General features: G+C 34.8%; 1 long non-coding RNA gene and 1 pseudogene across 1 annotated transcript; one reads left to right on the top strand and one right to left on the bottom strand.

Moving 5' to 3' along the window:
* Positions 1 to 15,068: 15,068 nt before the first annotated feature.
* Positions 15,069 to 18,597, top strand: LOC110783218 (uncharacterized). The gene is made up of 2 exons (XR_002532038.2): positions 15,069 to 16,624; positions 17,889 to 18,597. It is a non-coding gene; the product is annotated as an uncharacterized lncRNA (long non-coding RNA).
* Positions 18,598 to 20,130: 1,533 nt separating this feature from the next.
* On the bottom strand, positions 20,131 to 20,231 carry LOC130471092 (uncharacterized; annotated as a pseudogene).
* Between the last annotated feature and the right edge of the window lie 2,060 nt (positions 20,232 to 22,291).

Here is a 22,291-nt window from a genome sequence, read left to right as displayed (position 1 = left end):
AATATTTCAGTGTAATTAGATAATCTGAAAATTAATAACTTTATTATAAAATTCATATAATCTCAAATTTATAATTTAAATCACAAAACCCATAACTTTAATTCAAGAAAACACAATTCAAGTTAATAAATCATAAATAAGCCCTAACTTAATTTTAATTAGTCAAAACTGAAAATTAATTCGTTTTTAATCTCAACCCAAATCTTAAAATCATGTTCAAACCATAAAAATCATGAATTTCATATCAAGAACATAATCTAAATTAACAAACTTTAATTTAAGATAATTAGTTACTTAGGATTTAAGAAAGTAACCAATTCAAGAGTTTAAGGGGAGTGCTGGCCGGCGGACAGCGGTGGCTCGCGGCAGGGCTGAGCACGGTTGCGTGCGGTGGTCGGGCCTTGAGTCACTGGTTGCTGCGCGAAAACGAAGGGAGTCAAGCCATGAGAGCAAGAACGAAAATAAGGAATTACAAAGAAGAAGGAGGAAGGAGGAGAAGCTTGAAGGAGAAGAAGGATTTACCGTGTTGATGGTGGTCGGCTGGGCGGCGAGCAGCGGGAGAGAAAAAGAGCTGAGTTGCGTGAGGTTGAAGGAGGGCTTTCTCTCTTTCTTTTGGTTTTCACGTGAAGAATAGAGAAGAGAAGGGTTTTATTTTTTTGTTTGGGCTTTGCCCAATTGGGCTAGGAGTAGGATTTAGGTTGATGAATCCACAATGGGTTAGGACTTGTTTTCTAATTTCAATAGAACGTGCTTTTGCAATTCGAACTCGTTTTAAAGTAAAACTCGAAAATACATTTTGATTTCATAAACCATTTAAAATATTCAAAATGTAATAACATAATTATATTTTAATTACATATTCATTTCTAAAATTCGTAAATTACATTTAAATATATTAGATATACGTTAAAATATATAAGTAAAATATAATAGAATTACGGGGGATTACAGGTAGTATTTGCGCCTGGCTTGGTACCGCTTCTATCGTAGATCCAACACATGCCCCGGTCGAGGTAGTGTCTTCAACAGACGAATTTCGCTTAAGAGGCCAACCCGCAAGTGTAAGCCAAGGGGGCATGCAGGCGAGAGGGACCTAATGAGCGAGCGATTGGGTTCGGGATAGGTGTACTACCTACACAAGTACCGAGTGGGCAACATGCGTGGCGTATGAACCCCCCTATTGGCGAAAAAAAGAGATCCTTAGTCCCAACTCCCGAGGGAGCCGAGATTCGTTATGCGGTTCTGCCCGTTCACATTAATATGCTGATTTTCAGGTCGTCCCAACTTGATGGGGAAATAAACGCGGGGTAGGATCGTTGCACCCTTCGCCTATTTTGATTACCTACAAGCACGAGTATTTCCTTCACTATCCCCAGTGGAGTCGCCACTGTGAGGGGGTCGAAAAAGCACGAGGCTAATGCATGACCTCGTCCCTCGTGGGTGTGACGCTTCTTTTTTATTCAATCAAGTGTAATTGGATTTCCTGTGAGTTTACACCCAATTGACTAGTAATATAGGAGTCGCCATTCAGGTTTTAACAACAATGAGAAAAACTGACAAAACCCGGTTATCGTGACATAAAGGGAGTGCAATTATGTTTGACCACGACGGCCGTAGGTTCCCTTGTGATCCCTGGTGTGGGGATCTCTCAACATACACCCGCAAGGTAGAGATTGAGGGTTCGGGGGACTATAACTACCGAGAGGAGTACTTCGCTCGTCGATAACTCCAGAGGCAGGATATCCTTACTAGCTCAGCATAAATAATTGAAGGGACATGCGTTAACTATTAAACTAATCTGAGTTGATTTTAGCAATATGCAACATATAATACTAGATCGATCGCGATTATCTGATTTAAATAGCATTAAGGGACCTAGCATGATAATCCAATTTCCCAAAAATATTATATTTGTTAGACGTGATAGAACAATCAGATTTAGTTAGTTTAACAGTTCATAAAAAGGGCGAGGAAAGCAATTAAATCATCGAAAAGGGACACATTACGACGCACCCTTGAGAGGTGCGTCACGGTTCTCAGAAAACTAACCACTTTGACTTTGCTATTTCTCCTTTTTATTTAACGAATCTCAAATTATGGGACAGGATACGTTCTGTTCGATTTATGGATCGATTGCGACAGAACGCGTGAACTATTTCGCAGCGTGAGGCTTAGGCTTAGGGGTTTAGAGTCAATACTCAGAATATAATTGTGTGTGTTGTGTTCTTTTCACGTCGAATTTGGGGCTGTATTTATAGGGAATAGTTTGTGGAAAGATAGAATTGCAGAGTTCTAATCCACAAAGAATTAGGAAAAAACACGTACCCAGGTATTTTCAGCGCCCAGGCTTGGGCGCCGAAGATTTCGGCGCCCAGAGCCAGGCGTTGAAAATAGGGTCTGGGCTGTTTTCTTAGTCAGATTCGGATTCCTGAAATCCGTAGTGTTTGAGACTTAATCGAGTCTTTTAGTGCGTATCAATTTCATGACGGAATGCGTCTGGGCCCGTTACGAACTCTAGGCTCGTTAGGATTTTAATTAATACGTAACTCTTATTTCCGAATCATATTAGGAATAGGATTCTCGCAGTTTTCTATCTCATTTAGGATTTATGTTGGAATGCAACGCCTAATTCTGACAGGTTTCTATCTTTTATGACTTGCCACTTTTAGAAGCTACCCTTTACGGCAGTTACTATTTTTAGCAGGTTTCTATAAATAGCATGTTTCGGGTGAAATGAAGAGGGGAATTGAGATTCGTTATTTTATAGGAGATGCGTTGTCAAGTGGAGATTTACGCTTTCATCATCGAACCTTCCCTTTCGGGAATGGGGACAAATGTAGGTGTTTACACAATTTGCAAAACCAATCCCTGGTATGAAAACATACTTTTTCCGCCTTTAAAATCAATAAAAATCAACACTTTAAGCCTTTATATAAATCTGAAAATATAATTGATTATCATAATTAAAATCATCACCTAATTATGCTAATCAATTGACTCATTAGGTCTAGGTTAAAACCCTAACTTGAAAATCCCAATTAAACCAATTTAACATCATAAAAATCAATCCTTTATTAAATAAACGAATCTGAAAATTCATGCTTTAATAATTAGAAAAAAAAACCTAATGAATCACAACACATAAATCCTCAAAGCACGGTGTTCATAACCGATTCCCAACATTTGAATTATTCAAAACAATAATAATAATAATAATAATAATAATAATATAATTTAAAATACGGAATTGAAATAGAATAGGCAAGGAAGAAGAGAACTATACCAATCCGGCCTATAGCACGGAACAACCACGAATATAATGTGATTGGGCGAAAAGAATTGAACAACGAAAGAACAAGCAACAACGACAACACACAACGCACTACCCGAGTGCGTGTGCGCAGCGACGAAGGGACGAAGGCAACAGGGGCGCGCGCGCGCTGGGGCGCGAGGGTAAGCAGCAAGGCAGAGCGACAAGAGAGTGTGGAAGAGAGGCGTACGCGTGTGGCTGGCGAGAGGAGCAACAGCGCACAGCAGCACAGCGAGGGCGAGAGGGAGTGTGGGCAACGAGGGGCGATGGGCGAGCAACAAGGGCACAACAGCACACGAGCGAGCACGAAGGCACGAGGCTGCTCGTGCTGTGCGGGGCTGCGGGCCGGACAAGAGGGAGAGGAGAGGAGAAGTGTGGAGCAAGCAAGAGAGGAAAAAGGCTTTATGACAAAATAGGGGGATCATTTAATGAGGGGAGTCCTATTTATAGGCTCCCAATTTCTAATGGGCTAGGTTTAGGAAATTAGAATTAGGCTTAGGGAATTAAATGATTGGGCTAGCTTAGAGCTTGAATTAAATTCTTTTGATTGGGCTCGTTTAATAAAACGAATTGGACTTTTCATTTAAAACCCAAACCTTTTAAAATTACTTGCGACCCATTAATTTCCCGACTCGAAAATTAAATTCGTTTCGTAATTAATTAAAATAATAAATATTCTAATTAATTAAAATACATTTAAATAATATTTAATTGCGAAATAAATTCCCAAAATCGTAAAATATTTTATAAATATAATAAAATATATTTATAAATATTATAAAAAAAAAACGAGGTATTACAACAGCAGCTCGCAAGGGGAAAGGCGAGCGCGCGCGGCTGGGCGAGTGTGGGCTACGAAGTGCGGGGCAGCGAGGGCACAAGGCACGGAAGCACGAGGGCTCGTGCTGTGCGGTGCGGGTGAGGGAGCCGGGCACAAGGAGAGAGAAAAGAGAGGAAGAGTGTGGGGCAAGAAAAGAAGGGAGGCTTTAATGAAAAACAAGGGGATCATTTAATGAGGAGAGTCCTATTTATAGGCTCTCAAATCCCTAGTGGGCTAGGCTTGGAAATTTGACATTGGGCTTAGCAATTAAATGATTGGGCTAGCCTAAAGCTTAGAATTAAATTTTTTTGATTGGGATCGATTAATAAAACGAGTTGGACTTTTATTTAAAAACTCAAACCTTTAAAATTACTTACGACCCATTAAATTTCTCGACTCGAAAATTAAATTCGTTTCGTAATTAATTAAAATAATAAATATTCTAATTAATTAAAATACATTTAAATAATATTTAAATGCGAAATAAATTCTAAAAATCATAAAATGCTTTACAAATATAATAAAATATATTTATAATTATTATAAAAATACGAGGTATTACAGTTATACAAACCAATGAAGATTAATCATTTATTGTCAAATAACCTTTTTAGGTCCGCACTTTGCAATGAATTGAATTGGGGATTTCGAAATGATTAGGGCTACTAATTCAAGCTGAATTGAGGGATAGTAATTAAAAACATTGAATCAAGGGTTTTGTGTTTCTTCGAAGCTACAGAATAATTAATTGATTCAAGATCAGATTCCCACAACTATATGTTTATTTCGTTTTTCTTTCTATATTTTCGTTTATGTTTTTTTTTTTTTTATATTTCATATTTTGTTGAATGAATTTGTTTTTTTAAAAGTAAGTTGAGTTAATATTACGTTTATTTGTCCATAGCTAATGATTATTGTTCATTGTGTAGGATACTGCGTTTGTTGATTGGGAGTCGTGGCTAGAGATTTAAAGCGGGAGGTGATATTTTCTAAACATCCAGAAGAATGGGTAGCCTTCTGCAACCAATTAATTATGCTTATTACTTTCTTAACAAGTTTAAAATTTTAGGACTAAGTATTTTGTTCATTCCTTATTGATTAATTATGTACATGATAATTCTCCATATAAGCAGGGTTTAATATCGTAAGAAATTATCTTACTCTAGGTTTACTACGTAGTATTTAGTATGTGTAAATATTTCAATCATTAAACATATTTTAGTGACCATCAAGGCTTAACTTATATGAATAGTCTTTTAAATTTTACGGGTTTCAACCTTGAGAACGTACTTAACTCGACAAAAATATTCTATTATTTTTTTAATGAAATCTTATAAAGGTATTAAATGTTATACTTATGTGCAACAATTTTCTAGCTATGATTAATTTTATATTTATCTTTTTCATCAAAAACTTAGTATCATCCAATTAAAAAAATTACCGGATACAAGTTTCACGAAACGTATAACGTATTTGTTTTTTTTGTTTTGTTGTTGTTGAAGAAGGGAGGCAAAGACATTTGTGGTTAAACAGTTGGCATCAAAGATAAATATCCCCATCCTGGTCTCCCTCTCAATGAAAAAATTTAAAGATTAATATTTCCTCCGTTCCAAAAATATAGCACCATTCGTTTTTTACATTATTCACACTACGACTTTGACCATTTTTTGTGATTCGTACGTAAGGAAATCTTAGTCATGTGGGGTCATGTTAGATTTGTATCGATATATATTTTCTAAATACTAATTTTTATAATTTTTATTTGCACACGATTTGAGATATTAAGAGTTAAAGTAATGGTTAGAGGATTAAAAGTCAACCATGGTGCGATATTTCCGGAACGGATAAAGTATAAAAATTGTAGAAATACAAAGATTGAATCTAATTGTAATTTAATTAGATGTCTAGCTTGAGTCGTCTATATCATGTTACACGAAGTATTTATTGTTGTTGAATATATAAAAGAAACAATCATTGACCGTATCATTTGAAATGCATATTTTCTAAATACAAACCATATGATCGAATAATATTGGTTTTCACATCAGCCAATAAAAAAAATTAGACTGCAATAATAAAACATAAAAAATAAGAAAAATAAAATAATTAAATAATTAAATGTCTCATGATAAGATAAATATACGTATTTATCATATCCAAACAAACAAAAATAAACTTGACTATTGTTATATTAAAATTAAAATAAAAAGATAATTTCAAAAAAAAATCAATTAGGACTGAACTACATAGTAGTGTGCTTCATATATATATATATATATATATATATATATATATATATATATATATATATGGTTAGTCCATGCATATAAATCAAATTAGCTAGAATCCCTGCCAAACGACATAATATACATGGAGTATATAGATTAGTGAGGATCAATTTCTTCAGCATTTGATTTTATGAATATTATGACATTGAGTGCTAAAGTTAAAGTTATAAGAATTATAGATAATACGTTGTTTGATGAAAATCCGGATATATCATATTTAGTAATTCGAAATTTTTTAATAAAATTAAACCCAAGCATAGCACGGGCTTCAAAACTAGTATATATATAAAGGGGAGTTTTTTCAAGAGCATTTAGAGCGTCCATATAGGATTGTACAGTCGTAAAATCAAAATTAATATAAAAAAATAAACCATAAGATAATATTGATCATAATGTGATAATTTTTTGTTTAAAAACTTAAATTTATTTCAAGTTAATATAAAGGGGAAAAAATAGGATAAAATATATTAAACTACAAGATAAATATTGATTATAATGTAATAAATTTTTTGTTTAGAAACATAATTTCAATACGATACTCTTTATACCAAATATATTAAACCCTGCGGCATTTCAACATTGACATTTGTACACCTACAATTGTTTCCTTGGTGACAAACTTGTTGGATGCATATGAATTGACCACCCACTTGGGTGGCGACGGTAAGGCTGTGAAGGTGTTGAAGAGACAAAGCATGGCAAAGATCGTAACTTCTGTGCTTAACTCTACGAATACTTGCGTGGGTCATCTTGAGACTTCAAGTGCTACGGGGAAAGAGATCAGAAGAGCTCAAGAGGCTATGGAACCACTTGTTGAACTTGCTACTAATGTTGTTGATCTCATTAAACACATGTCGTTTTAAGTATGATATAATAGTTAGATTAATATTAGATAGTTTTAATAATTAAGATTTATTGCAGACTTGTTGCATTCATTATTTTCGTTAGTTTAGTCATCATCATAGATGTTAGCATAATTAATGAATAAAATTTATGAGATGAGATTGATTTCTTCGCTTTATTTGTAATGTTATCGCTTATTTGGTTTCTCTTAGCTCTGTAATGTCGTATGGAGTTGCGTAGCTTTAGTTTCTTAATTGCAACGAATCTTAAAAACAGAAAAGCAAAATAATTGCATCAGTAGATTATGGCTTGATTAATGGGTTGAGATACTCTCAAGTTTCCAAAACTCCAAATAAATTTGATAGTCCATAGGAATTTCGAACCCTATTCCGAACAATATCGAAAATGTTCTATGAAAACAAGAAAGAGGTAACAGTGTTATGTATGAAATACTTTGGTTTTTAAAACAGAGGGTGAAATTTTCCTCTTAATATCCTATAATCAAGAGAACTTAATTATGAATTTCATGTTTTCATTTAACATATTTTGAACTATTTTGGTTCCATATATAATTATAGGCTGGTAGATTACGTAATATTCTTATGTATATGTAGTATACTGTTTTTCTTATGTTATAACTTTATTTTATGTATATGTTGTGCTTGATACAACACATCGCTCACGGCATAACCTTTATTAGGTGATCTAACTAAATCTCACGTACAACCTAAGTTGTTAAATGTTATTATCAAAAAAAATAAAAATTGTTAAACATTTTTTTATAGGTTTAAAAGTTACTTCGGTAATTTAGTTATCTTTTAAATTTTAAGTTATTAAAACTCTAAACTATCAATTGTCCAATCTAATATGAGAATTTAATAAGATATAGCTAAATATTCAATCATATTTTAAGATAAAGATTTTGTTGAGACTAAAGATAGGATGTAACTAGATTAAATAAAAACTCAAGTATATTGATGAAATTATCAACAACAACGTAGGCAAAGTTTATTATATATGTACACTATAGAATAAGGAAAAAAGAACATTGAATTAAAATATAATTAGGGATAAATTTTAGTTGTAAAATAGGTGTAAAAATAATTCCTATAATAAATATAAAAAAAATTAAGAGATATATTATTCGATTAGCATGGTTGACTCGTGCATCACATGGGCTTGAATCTAATAAAAATAATAATTAAGGTGTTAAATTACAAAAGATAAGACTACCCACTTGAGTGGCGACAGTAAGGCTGTGAAGGTGTTGAAGAGATAAAGCATGACGAACATCGTAACTTATGTGCTTAACTCTCTGAATACTTGTGTGGGTCATCTTGAGACTTCGAGTGCTACGGGGAAAGAGATCAAAAGAGCTCAAGAGGCTATGGAACCACTTGTTGAACTTGCTACTAATGTTGTTAATCTCATTAAACACATGCCGTTTTAAATATGATATAATAGTTAGATTAATATTATATAGTTTTAATAATTAAGATTTATTGTAGACTTGTTGCTTTCATTATTTTCGTTAGTTTAGTCGTCATCCTAGATGTTAGCATAATTAATGAATAAAATTTATGAGATGAGATTGATTTCTTCGCTTTATTTGTAATGTTGTCGCTTATTTGGTTTCGCTTAACTCTGTAATGTCATATGGAGTTGTGTAGCTTTAGTTTCTTAATTGCAACGAATCTTAAAAACAGAAAAGCAAAATAATTGCATCAGTAGATTATGGCTTGATTAATGGGTTGAGACACTCTCAAGTCTCCAAAACTCTAACTAAATTTGGTAGTCCATAGGAATTTCGAACCCTATTCCGAACAATATCGAAAATGTTCTATGAAAACAAGAAAGAGGTAACAGTGTTATGTATGAAATACTTTGGTTATTAAAACAGAGGGTGAAATTTTCCTCTTAATCTCCTATAATCAAGAGAACTTAATTATGAATTTCATGTTTTCATTTAACATGTTTTGAACTATTTTGGTTCCATATATAATTATAGGCTGGTAGATTATGTAACATTCTTATGTATATGTAGTATACCCTTTTTCTTATGTTATAACTTTATTATATATATATGTTGTGCTTGATACAACACATCGCTCACGGCATAACCTTTATTAGGTGATCTAACTAAATCTCACGTACAATCTAAGTTGTTAAATGTTATTATCAAAAAAAAAAAAATTGTTAAACATTTTTTTTATAGGTTCAAAAGTTACTTAGGTAATTTAGTTATCTTTTAAATTTTAAGTTATTTAAACTATCAATTGTCTAATCTTATATGAGAATTTAATAAGATATAGCTAAATATTCAATCATATTTTATGATAAACATTTCGTTGAGACTAAAGATAGGATGTAACTAAATTAAATAAAAACTCAAGTATATTGATCAAACTATCAACAACAACGTAGGCAAAGTTTATTATATATTTACACTATAGAATAAGGAAAAAAGAACATTGAATTAAAAGATAATTAGGGATAAATTTTTGTTATAAAATAGGTGTAATAATAATTCCTATAATAAATATAAAAAAATTAAGAGATATATTATTCGATTAGCAAGGTTGACTCGTGCATCACACAGGCTTAAATCTAATAAAAATAATAATTAAGGTGTTAAAGTACAAAAGCTAGGACCACCCACTTGGGTGGCGACGGTAAGGCTGTGAAGGCGTTGAAGAGACAAAGCATGACGAACATCGTAACTTCTGTGCTTAACTCTCTGAATACTTGCATGGGTCATCTTGAGATTTCGAGTGCTATGGGGAAAGAGATCAGAAGAGCTCAAGAGGCTATGGAACCACTTGTTGAACTTGCTACTAATGTTGTTGATCTCATTAAACACATGCCGCTTTAAATATGATATAATAGTTAGATTAATATTAGATAGTTTTAATAATTAAGATTTATTGTAGACTTGTTGCATTCATTATTTTCGTTAGTTTAGTCATCATCATAGATGTTAGCATAATTAATGAATAAAATTTATGAGATGAGATTGATTTCTTCGCTTTATTTGTAATGTTGTCGCTTATTTGGTTTCGCTTAACTCTGTAATGTCGTATGGAGTTGTGTAGCTTTAGTTTCTTAATTGCAACGAATCTTAAAAACAGAAAAGCAAAATAATTGCATCAGTAGATTATGGCTTGATTAATGGGTTGAGACACTCTCAAGTCTCCAAAACTCCAACTAAATTTGGTAGTCCATAGGAATTTCGAACCCTATTCCGAACAATATCGAAAATGTTTTATGAAAACAAGAAAGAGGTAACAGTGTTATGTATGAAATACTTTGGTTATTAAAACAGAGGGTGAAATTTTCCTCTTAATCTCCTATAATCAAGAGAACTTAATTATGAATTTCATGTTTTCATTTAACATATTTTGAACTATTTTGGTTCCATATATAATTATAGGCTGGTAGATTACGTAATATTCTTATGTATATGTAGTATACTGTTTTTCTTATGTTATAACTTTATTTTATATATATATGTTGTGCTTGATGAAACACATCGCTCACGGCATAACCTTTATTAGGTGATCTAACTAAATCTCACGTACAATCTAAGTTGTTAAATGTTATTATCAAAAAAAAAAAAAAATTGTTAAACATTTTTTTTATAGGTTCAAAAGTTACTTAGGTAATTTAGTTATCTTTTAAATTTTAAGTTATTAAAACTCTAAACTATCAATTGTCTAATCTTATATGAGAATTTAATAAGATATAGCTAAATATTCAATCATATTTTAAGATAAACATTTTGTTGAGACTAAACATAGGATGTAACTAGATTAAATAAAAACTCAAGTATATTGATCAAACTATCAACAACAACGTAGGCAAAGTTTATTATATATTTACACTATAGAATAAGGAAAAAAGAACATTGAATTAAAAGATAATTAGGGATAAATTTTAGTTATAAAATAGGTGTAATAATAATTCCTATAATAAATATAAAAAAATTAAGAGATATATTATTCGATTAGCATGGTTGAGTCGTGCATCACACAGGCTTAAATCTAATAAAAATAATAATTAAGGTGTTAAAGTACAAAAGCTAGGACCACCCACTTGGGTGGCGACGGTAAGGCTGTGAAGGTGTTGAGGAGACAAAGCATGACGAACATCGTAACTTCTGTGCTTAACTCTCTGAATACTTGCATGGGTCATCTTGAGACTTCGAGTGCTACGGGAAAAGAGATCAAAGGAGCTCAAGAGGCTATGGAACCACTTGTTGAACTTGCTACTAATGTTGTTGATCTCATTAAACACATGCCGTTTTAAATATGATATAATAGTTAGATTAATATTAGATAGTTTTAATAATTAAGATTTATTGTAGACTTGTTGCATTCATTATTTTCGTTAGTTTAGTCATCATCATAGATGTTAGCATAATTAATGAATAAAATTTATGAGATGAGATTGATTTCTTCGCTTTATTTGTAATGTTGTCGCTTATTTGGTTTCGCTTAACTCTGTAATGTGGTATGAAGTTGTGTAGCTTTAGTTTCTTAATTGCAACGAATCTTAAAAACAAAAAAGCAAAATAATTCCATCAGTAGATTATGGCTTGATTAATGGGTTGAGACACTCTCAAGTCTCCAAAACTCCAACTAAATTTGGTAGTCCATAAGAATTTCGAACCCTATTCCGAACAATATCGAAAATGTTCTATGAAAACAAGAAAGAGGTAACAATGTTATGTATGAAATACTTTGGTTGTTAAAACAGAGGGTGAAATTTTCCTCTTAATCTCCTATAATCAAGAGAACTTAATTATGAATTTCATGTTTTCATTTAACATATTTTGAACTATTTTGGTTCCATATATAATTATAGGCTGGTAGATTACGTAATATTCTTATGTATATGTAGTATACTGTTTTTCTTATGTTATAACTTTATTTTATATATATGTTGTGCTTGATGAAACACATAGCTCACGGCATAACCTTTATTAGGTGATCTAACTAAATCTCACGTACAATCTAAGTTGTTAAATGTTATTATCAAAAATAAATAAAAATTGTTAAACATTTTTTTTATAGGTTCAAAAGTTACTTAGGTAATTTAGTTATCTTTTAAATTTTAAGTTATTAAAACTCTAAACTATCAATTGTCCAATCTTATATGAGAATTTAATAAGATATAGCTAAATATTCAATCATATTTTAAGATAAAGATTTTGATGAGACTAAAGATAGGATGTAACTAGATTAAATAAAAACTCAAGTATATTGATCAAACTATCAACAACAACGTATGCAAAGTTTATTATATATTTACACTATAAAATAAGGACTAAATAACATTGAATTAAAAGATAATTAGAGATAAATTTTAGTTATAAAATAGGTGTAACAATAATTCCTATAATAAATATATAAAAAAATTAAGAGATATATTATTCGATTAGCATGGTTGACCCGTGCATCACACGGGCTTAACTCTAATAAAAAATAATTAAGGTGTTAAATTACAAAAAATAGTTTTTTTAAGGAGGTTAAATGACAACAAATTCTTTGTAAAATATCAATGACATATTTATTTTTGATGGGGTACTTTTTTTTTTTGATAATCAAATTAATTCTTTGATAAAAATTCATACGACATCTATATAAAAATTTGAATCTAACAAATACATAATAATCGAATCAAATAAAAACTTCATTTCACCATAGCTACGATCGTAGTATATCAAAAATTCTGTATACCCTCTTTTATATCGCTGTGATTTACCGCCTTCATCTACGAGGGGGTCTATAGATCTGTTGTAGCCGTGACAAATATGATTTTCATCTGATTCGTCTGATTGTAGTCGAAAGATTGACATCCTCTTTGATCCCGCATAAATCTTTACCAAAGAAACAACCTGAACTAACCTAAGCACACAAAACTTAACTAGAATCAAACCCACCATAGGGGTACTAACTACACTGAAACTATGTAGTTTTATTGAGATCTAATGCAAAAAACAAAACAGAATTGGAGAGAAGGGACGGAAATAACCAAATTTCCGAAGAAAATTGGCTATTTGTCCTAGAAAATACTAATATTTGTAAACCCTAAAAAGAGAGAGATTTTGATGGGAGTACTTATTTTGATTGAAACAATTTATAGCGATTACATACTTCGTAATTAAAATGATTTTTACTTAAGGGTGAGTTTATCTCAAAACTCACCTTCAATCTTCAGACTCTGCCACATCAAGTTTCCACTAACCTTTTCATTATCCAGACTCACACAAAACTCACCCTATTCTTACACATTATCCCCAGACTCACCTCAGACTCACCTAACTCTTAAAATAATATTTTATGTATATATCTTTGTTTTGGTCCATTTTCTAAATAATATTGAAACTATGTTTTCTTATATATAAACAAAGTAGACCCGATCAAAAGGCGGGCCGGGTTGAGGACATAAAAGTTTGTCCATTATGTCGGGGCGAGCCGGGCCAAGCTTCAGGCCAATTTTGTATGCCCAAAACCTGTTATTTCGGCTAAAAATAGCGGGCTTTCGGGCCAAAATAGCGGGCTTTCGGGCCAATTCGGGTCGGTTGTTTTGCGTTGTCCAAAGGCCGTAATTTATTTTTTTAAAAAATCGGGTCGGGCCTTCTGCCCAACACCCGGTAATTTTCGAACCGGGTCAGACCGGGCCAGTGGGCCAGGCCCATGTTGATCATCTCTAAAACAAAGTAATTTATAATTCGAGAAAAAAATGAAAAAAAACAGAAAATGTTAATTTTGAAATTGACATATATTCCGTACAAATTAGAAACAATAATACAACGTATTAAATTCAAAAGATCTAGAACATAAATTTAAAGGCAAATGAAACAAAATAATACATAAACCATCAATAATTTAGTTGGGTGAAATATGATAAATTAAGTTTGATGATGTGGCATGATTTGATTGAAGGAATAAAATAGTGGAGTCTTAAGTGAGTCTTGAGTTAGTCTTGTATTTTCAAACTCACTTCAAGACTTAGGTCCTGTTTAGTTCACCTTATTTCTCCTGACCTGATCTGATCTGATCTGAACTTATTTTTTCTGATCTGATCTGGTCTAATCTGATCTTATCTGATATGGTCTGATCTGATCTTATCTGATTCTTCATAATTAAGTTTAAACAAAAATCTATATTTATTAATATTAAACGACTTACGTGTAAAATAAATGTTACACAAATTTATAATATTGTTATTATTTATTTGACTTTGCTCATGATTTAACTATTCCTTATATCAGATAGACCTATACATGATCTAGATAGATCGATTATGATCTAGACATATAAGTTCTGATCTGGATATGATCTGTACAGATCGGTTCTAATCTGGACATCATTTGTACAAATATGTTCTGTTTGGACATGACCAGTTCTGATCAGGACATGATTTGTATAGTTCAGTTCTGATCTGGACATGATCTGTACAGATCAGTTCTGATCTGGACATGATCTGTATAGACCCGTTTTGATCTGGACATGATTTGTACAGTTCAGTTCTGATCTGGACATGATCTGTTCAGTTCTGATCTGGACATGATTTGTACAGTTCAGTTCTAGGGCTGAGCAAAACTATCTGAAAATCCGAAAATCCGAATACCCGATCAGCATCCGATCTGGTTTTTTTGGGTATCCGATCCGAAATGGGTTTCGAATCGGATATCCGATCCGAAATCATCGGATACGGATACCCATACGGATCTCGTTTTTTCTAAAATCGGATATCAGATATCCGAAAATTTATCAAATATCCGATATCCGACCAAGATCCAAAAATCGTACTGAATTTCAAGTTTTTATTTTTTTAGGGTTCAAAATCAAAACAAATGTTGCCCTAAACTCAAACTCGTATCTCTATCAGTCATGGCCTCACACCGCTTCTCTCTCATCTGTCTCCTTTCCCAATCTCTCATCTAGATCTCTCGCCGGCGACTATCGATCTCTCACCGACCGTCCACTCTCATCTCTCACCGGCTGCTCTCAAGCTCTCGTTTCACGGCAGCGTCTTATCGATCTCTCACCGACCATAAGCTCTACTTCCGTTGTAATTCACCGGGTAATACAATTTATCTTAGTTCTTTACTTTGTATTTTTTTATGTGAATCTGCAAGCTTGTTGGGGTAATATCATACTAATTACTAAATGCCTGATTTTTTTGATTTTGGGTAATCTGCAAGCCCAGGTTTTGGGTTTCCTCTTTCTAATTATTTTTGCCTTGTTGTTTAGCTGTTCGAGTGTTCAACATTATAGTCACCGGAGTAATTAACATTATGCAGTGGCAAATTTATATTTTATGGACTATTTGATAGCTAAAGATTGAGTTTGTAATGTGCTTTGTCAAATTGAGGGGACAACTATTGAGATATGGTATTAATGATGTTTGTTTTATATTTGTATTTTATCAAATTGCTTTGAAACATTCAACAAAAGAAAATAAAATAACATTTCTTGGAAATGTTGTTGACTGACATGTAATTGTATTACTATAGGGTCATAAACAGAGGTCAAACAATGTGCAAAAGTTGTTCACATTAGTAAATCTTTGTATGTAGATTATTGATGTCAGTATGTCACTAAATTTGGCTGTAAATTCTACACGAATTTGTACTTACAAGTTCTGGGTTGCTATGTTTTACTATGAAATGGGTTGCTGTGTTTTACTACGAATTTGTAAATTCTACACGAATCCTTGTTTTACTAAGTTACCTTGTTGCTGTGTTGTCTCAATTTCTTGTGCACAATGTTTGAAAAATGTATAGTGCATTGACGTTACAATATTTTTTTAATCTACTCCATAGTTAATAGTTAAAGTAGAGTTTTTACAGCTCTTGAATTATAGATTTGAGCAATTTATTAAATTGGAGATAAAGGTGTCTTATTTATTTGTATTTTACTTCCAATTCTGTGATATTATGTGAATCTGCAAGCTTGTTGGGGTAATTTATTAAAAAAAAAAAGTTTATTATGTGAATTAAAGAGTATGGTAAGTGGTAACAGGGATAGAAATTTGACAAAAAAAAATTTGTATTGCTTTTCTCCTCTGCTTACTTAATTAAAGAGTAATTACAAGATTGTTTTTATTATTTTGTGATGGAAAAATAGTTCATTAAGCGGCTCAAACCCTTCTAATTGAGATATTGTTGCATATTAATGGATGAAACGACCGGTGAAAGTGTTACACCCACTGGTCCCTCGAGCGAGGACCCTGTTGTTTCAAGTGCTCCTGGTGAAGGAGGTCAAAATCCACAAGAGCAAGGGGCTGCTACGGTACCAAAAACTCTAGCCAAAAGGCCCGCAACTGAAACTGCCACTGATGCTCAAAATAAAGGTAAGAAAAAAAGATCTTGGCTTTGGGATCATTTTGAGGTGACCATAAAAAATGGAGAAGAAAGAGCTAAATGTATGTATTGTCCAACTGATGTTTGTGGTAGCTCTAAAACGGGTACAACTGTTATGAAAAATCATCTTCTTAATTAGATGTAAAGAATACCCTCCTAACATTGATAAATCATAAAGGCTTCTTTCTTTGCTAAGTGAACAAAGTCAACTGAGTATGGGAGATGGTAGTGTTGGTGATAATGTACGTGGGGAAAAAAAAGGGAAATTAGAGTTTTGGAAGTTTAAGCAAGAGGATACTCGGAAAGCTTTTGCAAAGATGATAATAATGGATGAAATGCCATTTAGAGTTGTTGAGCGTGAGGGTTTTCAGCTTTTCATGTCAGTTTGTCAACCAAACTTCCTCATTCCCTCACGTTTCATAGTGGCTAGAGATTGTTATCGTGTATTTTTAGATGAGAAAAAGAAACTGAAAAGTTATTTGAGTAAGTGTTCTTCTCGTATTTGTCTCACTACTGATACTTGGTCATCTTCTCAAACTTTAACCTACATGTGCTTAACTGCCCATTTCATAGATCAAAATTGGAAATTGCATAAAAAGATTTTGAACTTTTGTCCAATTAGTGGTCATTCAGGTGAGGTAATTGGTAAAGCCGTTGAAAAGTGTCTTCTTGAGTGGGGAATCACTAAGGTACTTACCATTACAGTAGACAATGCAAGTTCAAATGATGTAGGTGTCCAATATTTGAGAAAGAGGTTGCAAAGATGGAAGGATGGGACTGTTTTAGATGGTAAATATGTTCATATGCGTTGTGCAGCCCATCTTCTTAATCTTACTATGAAAGATGGTTTGAAAGATTGTGAGGATTCAATCAAAAAAATTCGTGGTGCTGTGAAGTTTGTTAGATCTTCTCCTGCAAGATTACAAAAGTTTAAAAATTGTGTAAACCAAGAGCAAATTGAGTCAAAACGTCAACTTTGTTTAGATGTGGAAACTAGGTGGAACTCCACTTATTTGATGTTGGATTATGCTATGGTTTTCCGAAAAGCTTTTGATTTGCTTGAAACTTTTGATGGTGGTAAATACATTGTTGAGTTAACAAAGCAAGCTGGTGTACCCATTGATTATGAATGGTGATGAGCGACATTTATGTCGCTCTTAGCCTAGGATTTTATGTTAGTTTTTATGCTTTTTTATAGTTTTTGTATCTTTTTGTGTGAGATTTATAAGTTTTGTTCCATCTTGTGCTTTATAGGTGATCTTGATGAAAAATGATGGAAAACAAGTGAATTCGAGCCAAAACAGGGCTTGTGCGGTCGAGTGGTGTTTTGTGTGCCCGAACAGGTAGTGCAAATGGAGTTCAAGGAGATTCCAGTTTTGTGCGGTCGAATGCCCTCTGTCATTCGGTCGCACAAAACGGATTTCTGAGACAGAATGTCCCAAGATTGTAAAACGACCGCACAACCCTGGTAATTTGACAGCACAGGTTTTGTTCGACCGCACAACCTATGTTGTTCGACCGCACAAAAGTTGTGCGCCCAAACGGCTTTCCTTGTTCGACCAAATGGAGCTGCGAAGGAGACTTGAGCCAAAGGATTCCCATTCGACCGAACGGGGTTTTATGTTTGGTCGCACAAGACGAAGAAAATGTTCTTCGCTGCCTTCGCTCGCACAGGACCCAGCATGCGCTCGAATGACTCTTTTACGTTCGGTCGCACAAAAGGTTTGTGCGACCGAATGGTTGCGCGGGCTGCTCTTGTTCGAATTTTGGCTTCTATTTGGGGAAACTTATAAATAGATTTTTCGATTATTTTGTTAAGAGTAGAATTTTAGTTGATAATTTTAGATTCTAAAAGTTAGTTTTTCAGCAATTCTAGAGAGAGAAACTCTCCTCCATTCAAGCTTCAATTTGTAATCCTTCTTAACTCTTTTTCAATTTTGCAATTCAATTCTTAGTTTCTTAATTCTTGCTCTTGCTTTGTTGTTGATTGTTCTTCAATTCCTTAATTTCTTGAATTCTTGATTTCATTGATTGAAGTTACTTTGATTTTCAATTTGTGATTTGATTGTGCAATTGAACTCTTAATTCTCTTCTCCTACTCCTTCAATATCATGCTTGCTAGCTTATTCTTAATGGATTGCTTGATTTCTAGAATGACTAGTGAGTAGATTTAGGTTAGGGTAAGGGGAGAATCTAGGGGCTTAATTAGGGGAAATTGTTGATTGATTGTTGGTTGATTCATGTGATTAAATATGATTTGATGTTGGGATATCCATGCTAGTTGAGTGGTAGTTGCAAATGCTATTCGATTAGAATCACGTGGAACTATAGGTTAGGTTTGGCAAGAGATTGTGGGCCTATCTTGTGTGATCAAATGGCGGTGCCTATTATATGCTAGTTAGTTTAATCTAGGATTAGGCGAAAGCTCTTCCGTGGATTAGACGCTTAGCGTTCCCTATCCGAGAGGTGGCGGGTTCGTCTTTAGATGCCATTTGCCTAATCATCATTTCGTTGCATGATCACCATTGCTAAATAGTTGAATTCATTTCCCCCGGTTTCCCAAGCCTATCCCCGACTCCCTAACGTTTCCCTTTCTTGATTCAATTTAGCATAATTCTTCGTTTTTAGATTCTTAAAAGTGACAATTCAAAACCAAATCCTTGTTCGAACTAGATTGACTTTAAAACTCATTAACCACCGTTTCTTTGGGACGATCCCTTTGCTTACCGCTAGCCGATAGTTGAGTGGTTTTATAAATATTGTTTGCATAGGTTGTTTTCTATCAACGACGGAAAATACGCCTATCGAAATGGCGTTGTTGCCGGGGAACGGTTGTTGTTTTTGAGTTTTAGTCGAGACTAGTTCATCATTATAAAATACAAAAACATTGCAATTTCACTTAGCTTTCTTTTTCCTTGGCATTGCTCACGGTTTTTCTTGAGTTTGTATGCTTGTTAGGGGGCGTGCTCGTCAAAGGATCCTCCATCCTCTTGACCTTGAATTGGAGAGGACACTTAGGAGATAAAGGCGTGTACGGTCTAGCTCATCAAGCAATAACAGATTCACATCGTTGAGTGTTGGTGAGGAACAACAAGAGAGTGAGCAAGTGTTTGAGAACATGGCGCTCCCGGTTAAGAACTTGGGAATATCGGGGGCATTCGAAGCTACATGTGGTATTCAAGCCCCAACAACGGGTGCCAACAACTTTGAGATCAAGCCCGCCTTGATCAATTTGGTGCAAAGCCACCCCTTTTGTGGGAAGAGTAATGAATCACCTCACGAACATCTCAAACAGTTCGAGCACTATTGTGACACAATCAAGCACAATGGTGTCACATTGGATTATGTGAGGTTGACATTGTTTCGGTTCTCTCTACTTGGGCGAGCAAGTAATTGGCTTGACAAGGAGGTCAAGCCCAACTCACTTCTCACTTGGACCGAAGTGACAAGTGCATTCTTAAACAAGTTCTACTCGCATGGGAATACGGCGGAGTGTCGCCACAAGATCCAATCCTTTGAGCAAAAGCGAGATGAGTCACTCGTCGAAGCTTGGGACCGTTTCAAGGAGTACCAAAGGGAATGCCCACACCATGGGATTCCTAAATGGTTGTTTCTCCAAACATTTTACTTGGGGTTGAGTCCAAGTTCGAAGACGAGTCTTGATGCGGGCGCGGGAGGCCCCATTATGAATAAAACTGAGGATCAAATAGAGGAAATAATTGAGGATGTAGTTCAAAACTAACAATCTTGGCATGTAGGCACAAGGGATTATGATGGGAAAGGTAGGAGTGAAGATGGTAAGGGTTCGGTGTACGTCATAGAGCAAGCACGGATGATAGAGAAGCTTACCTCGCGCTTAGAGAAGCTTGAAAACACACCATTCGCGGGGAGAGCTTCGAGCCAACCGCCATCACCGTCTACAATCCCTCCTCCCTCGGCCACTCTTCTCTCTAAGGGGAAGGGCAAGGTTAGTTCTTATGGCTCAATGCCTCCGGGCACATTCTTTTGTGAAAATTTCCAAGACTATAGTCATTCCCCCAATGCATGCCCCTTAGTTCATAACTTGTCATTTGTGGATTATGGCCCTTCGTATGAAGGAGAGTTTGATGTAGAGTATGCTAATGCCATCAATGAGAGGTATAGGAATGATAACCCTAACAATCCTAATTTTTCTAGGCAACCTAGAGGGCCCTCCATGTATGGTCCCCACCAAGGCTATGGCCAAGGAAGTGGGTATGATAGCCAAAATCGAGGTGGCTATAGAGCACAAAGCTATCAAAGCCGAGCGCCCTATGGTCAAGCTCAAGGTTTTGGCAATCAAGGCCAATACAACCAAGGGGGTTATAATCCCAACCATCAAGGTGGAGGGGGTTATAACTACTCTTATGGGAAATTTAGGGGTGCCTCAAGTGGGGGTTATCCTTTGAACTCGGGAGTTCCTTATGGTGCATCTCAATTGCCACCTCCCGGATTCAATGGACCGAGGACCTTTGGCAACCAATATCAAGCAAACCTTAGTGGTTATGGAGTTGCACCTCCACCACTCCCGCCTCTCAAGTCCAATCTTGAGGCTCTCATGGAGTCGTTTGTGGGGGCGCAAGCCAAGAAGAATGTCGAGTTTGAGGATGGATTCAAACAATCCAACACTCACTTGAAGATGATTGAGACCCAACTTGCTCAACTAGCTAGCACTATCAAAGAGCAACAAGTGCATACAAGTCTCCCACCCCAAGGTCAACCTCCTAAGCAATTGTATGCCATTGTGACAAGGAGTGGGAAAACCTTAGATGATAGTGCTACGCATGTTGAAGCTCCTAGCTCTAGGGGTGAGAAGTTTATGGGAAATGAGTCCTCGGACCGTGATGATGCGAAAGAGAAGTCTCATGTCGACGACATGAGTGATGGTGATAAGTCGAAGGAGACTCCTCTTCCTCCTCTCCCAACTCCTTTTTCCCCCTATCCCCATAGACACAAATGGGATATGCAATTCGCAAACATTCTTGTGATTCTTCGAAAATTGTATGTCACTATCCCCTTTACGGATGCTTTGAAACAAATGCCTTCCTATACGAGATTTCTCAAGGAAATCTTGAGTGGGAAGCGAGATCTTGACGTAAAGGAGACGGTGAACCTCACCGAAAATTGTAGTGCTATCATTCTTAACAAAACGCCACCCAAACTCAAAGACCCGGGAAGTTTTTCTATTCCTTGTGCTATTAAGGAGCTTGAAATAAGCAATGCCTTGTGTGATTTGGGTGCTAGCGTTAGTATACTACCTTATTCGGTGTTTGCCAAGCTTGACGTTGGAGATCTTGTCCCAACCAACATCACCTTGCAACTTGCCGACCGCTCGGTCAAGTATCCTATTGGCAAGGTTGAGGATGTTCCCCTAGTGGTTGGCGAGCTTACTTTCCTTGTGGATTTCGTCGTCTTGGACATTGATGAGGATGCCCATACCCCCATTATCTCGGGGAGGCCATTTTTGGCCACCGCGGGTGCTCTTATCGATGTGCAAGAAGGACTAATCACTTTGAAAGCGGGAGACGCCAAGGCTAGTTTCAAGCTTGCAATTGATGAACATTGTTGCTCTAAAATGAAAAGCTGCATGAAAATTGACACTCTTGCTTGTGTTGAGAATAACCACTCTTGTGCTAATT

The sequence above is a fragment of the Spinacia oleracea genome, chromosome 3 (genome assembly GCF_020520425.1).
Source record: "Spinacia oleracea cultivar Varoflay chromosome 3, BTI_SOV_V1, whole genome shotgun sequence".
Lineage (NCBI taxonomy): Eukaryota > Viridiplantae > Streptophyta > Magnoliopsida > Caryophyllales > Amaranthaceae > Spinacia > Spinacia oleracea.
Note: the sequence above shows the minus strand (reverse complement) of the source record. Positions and strands in the feature narration are given on the sequence as shown.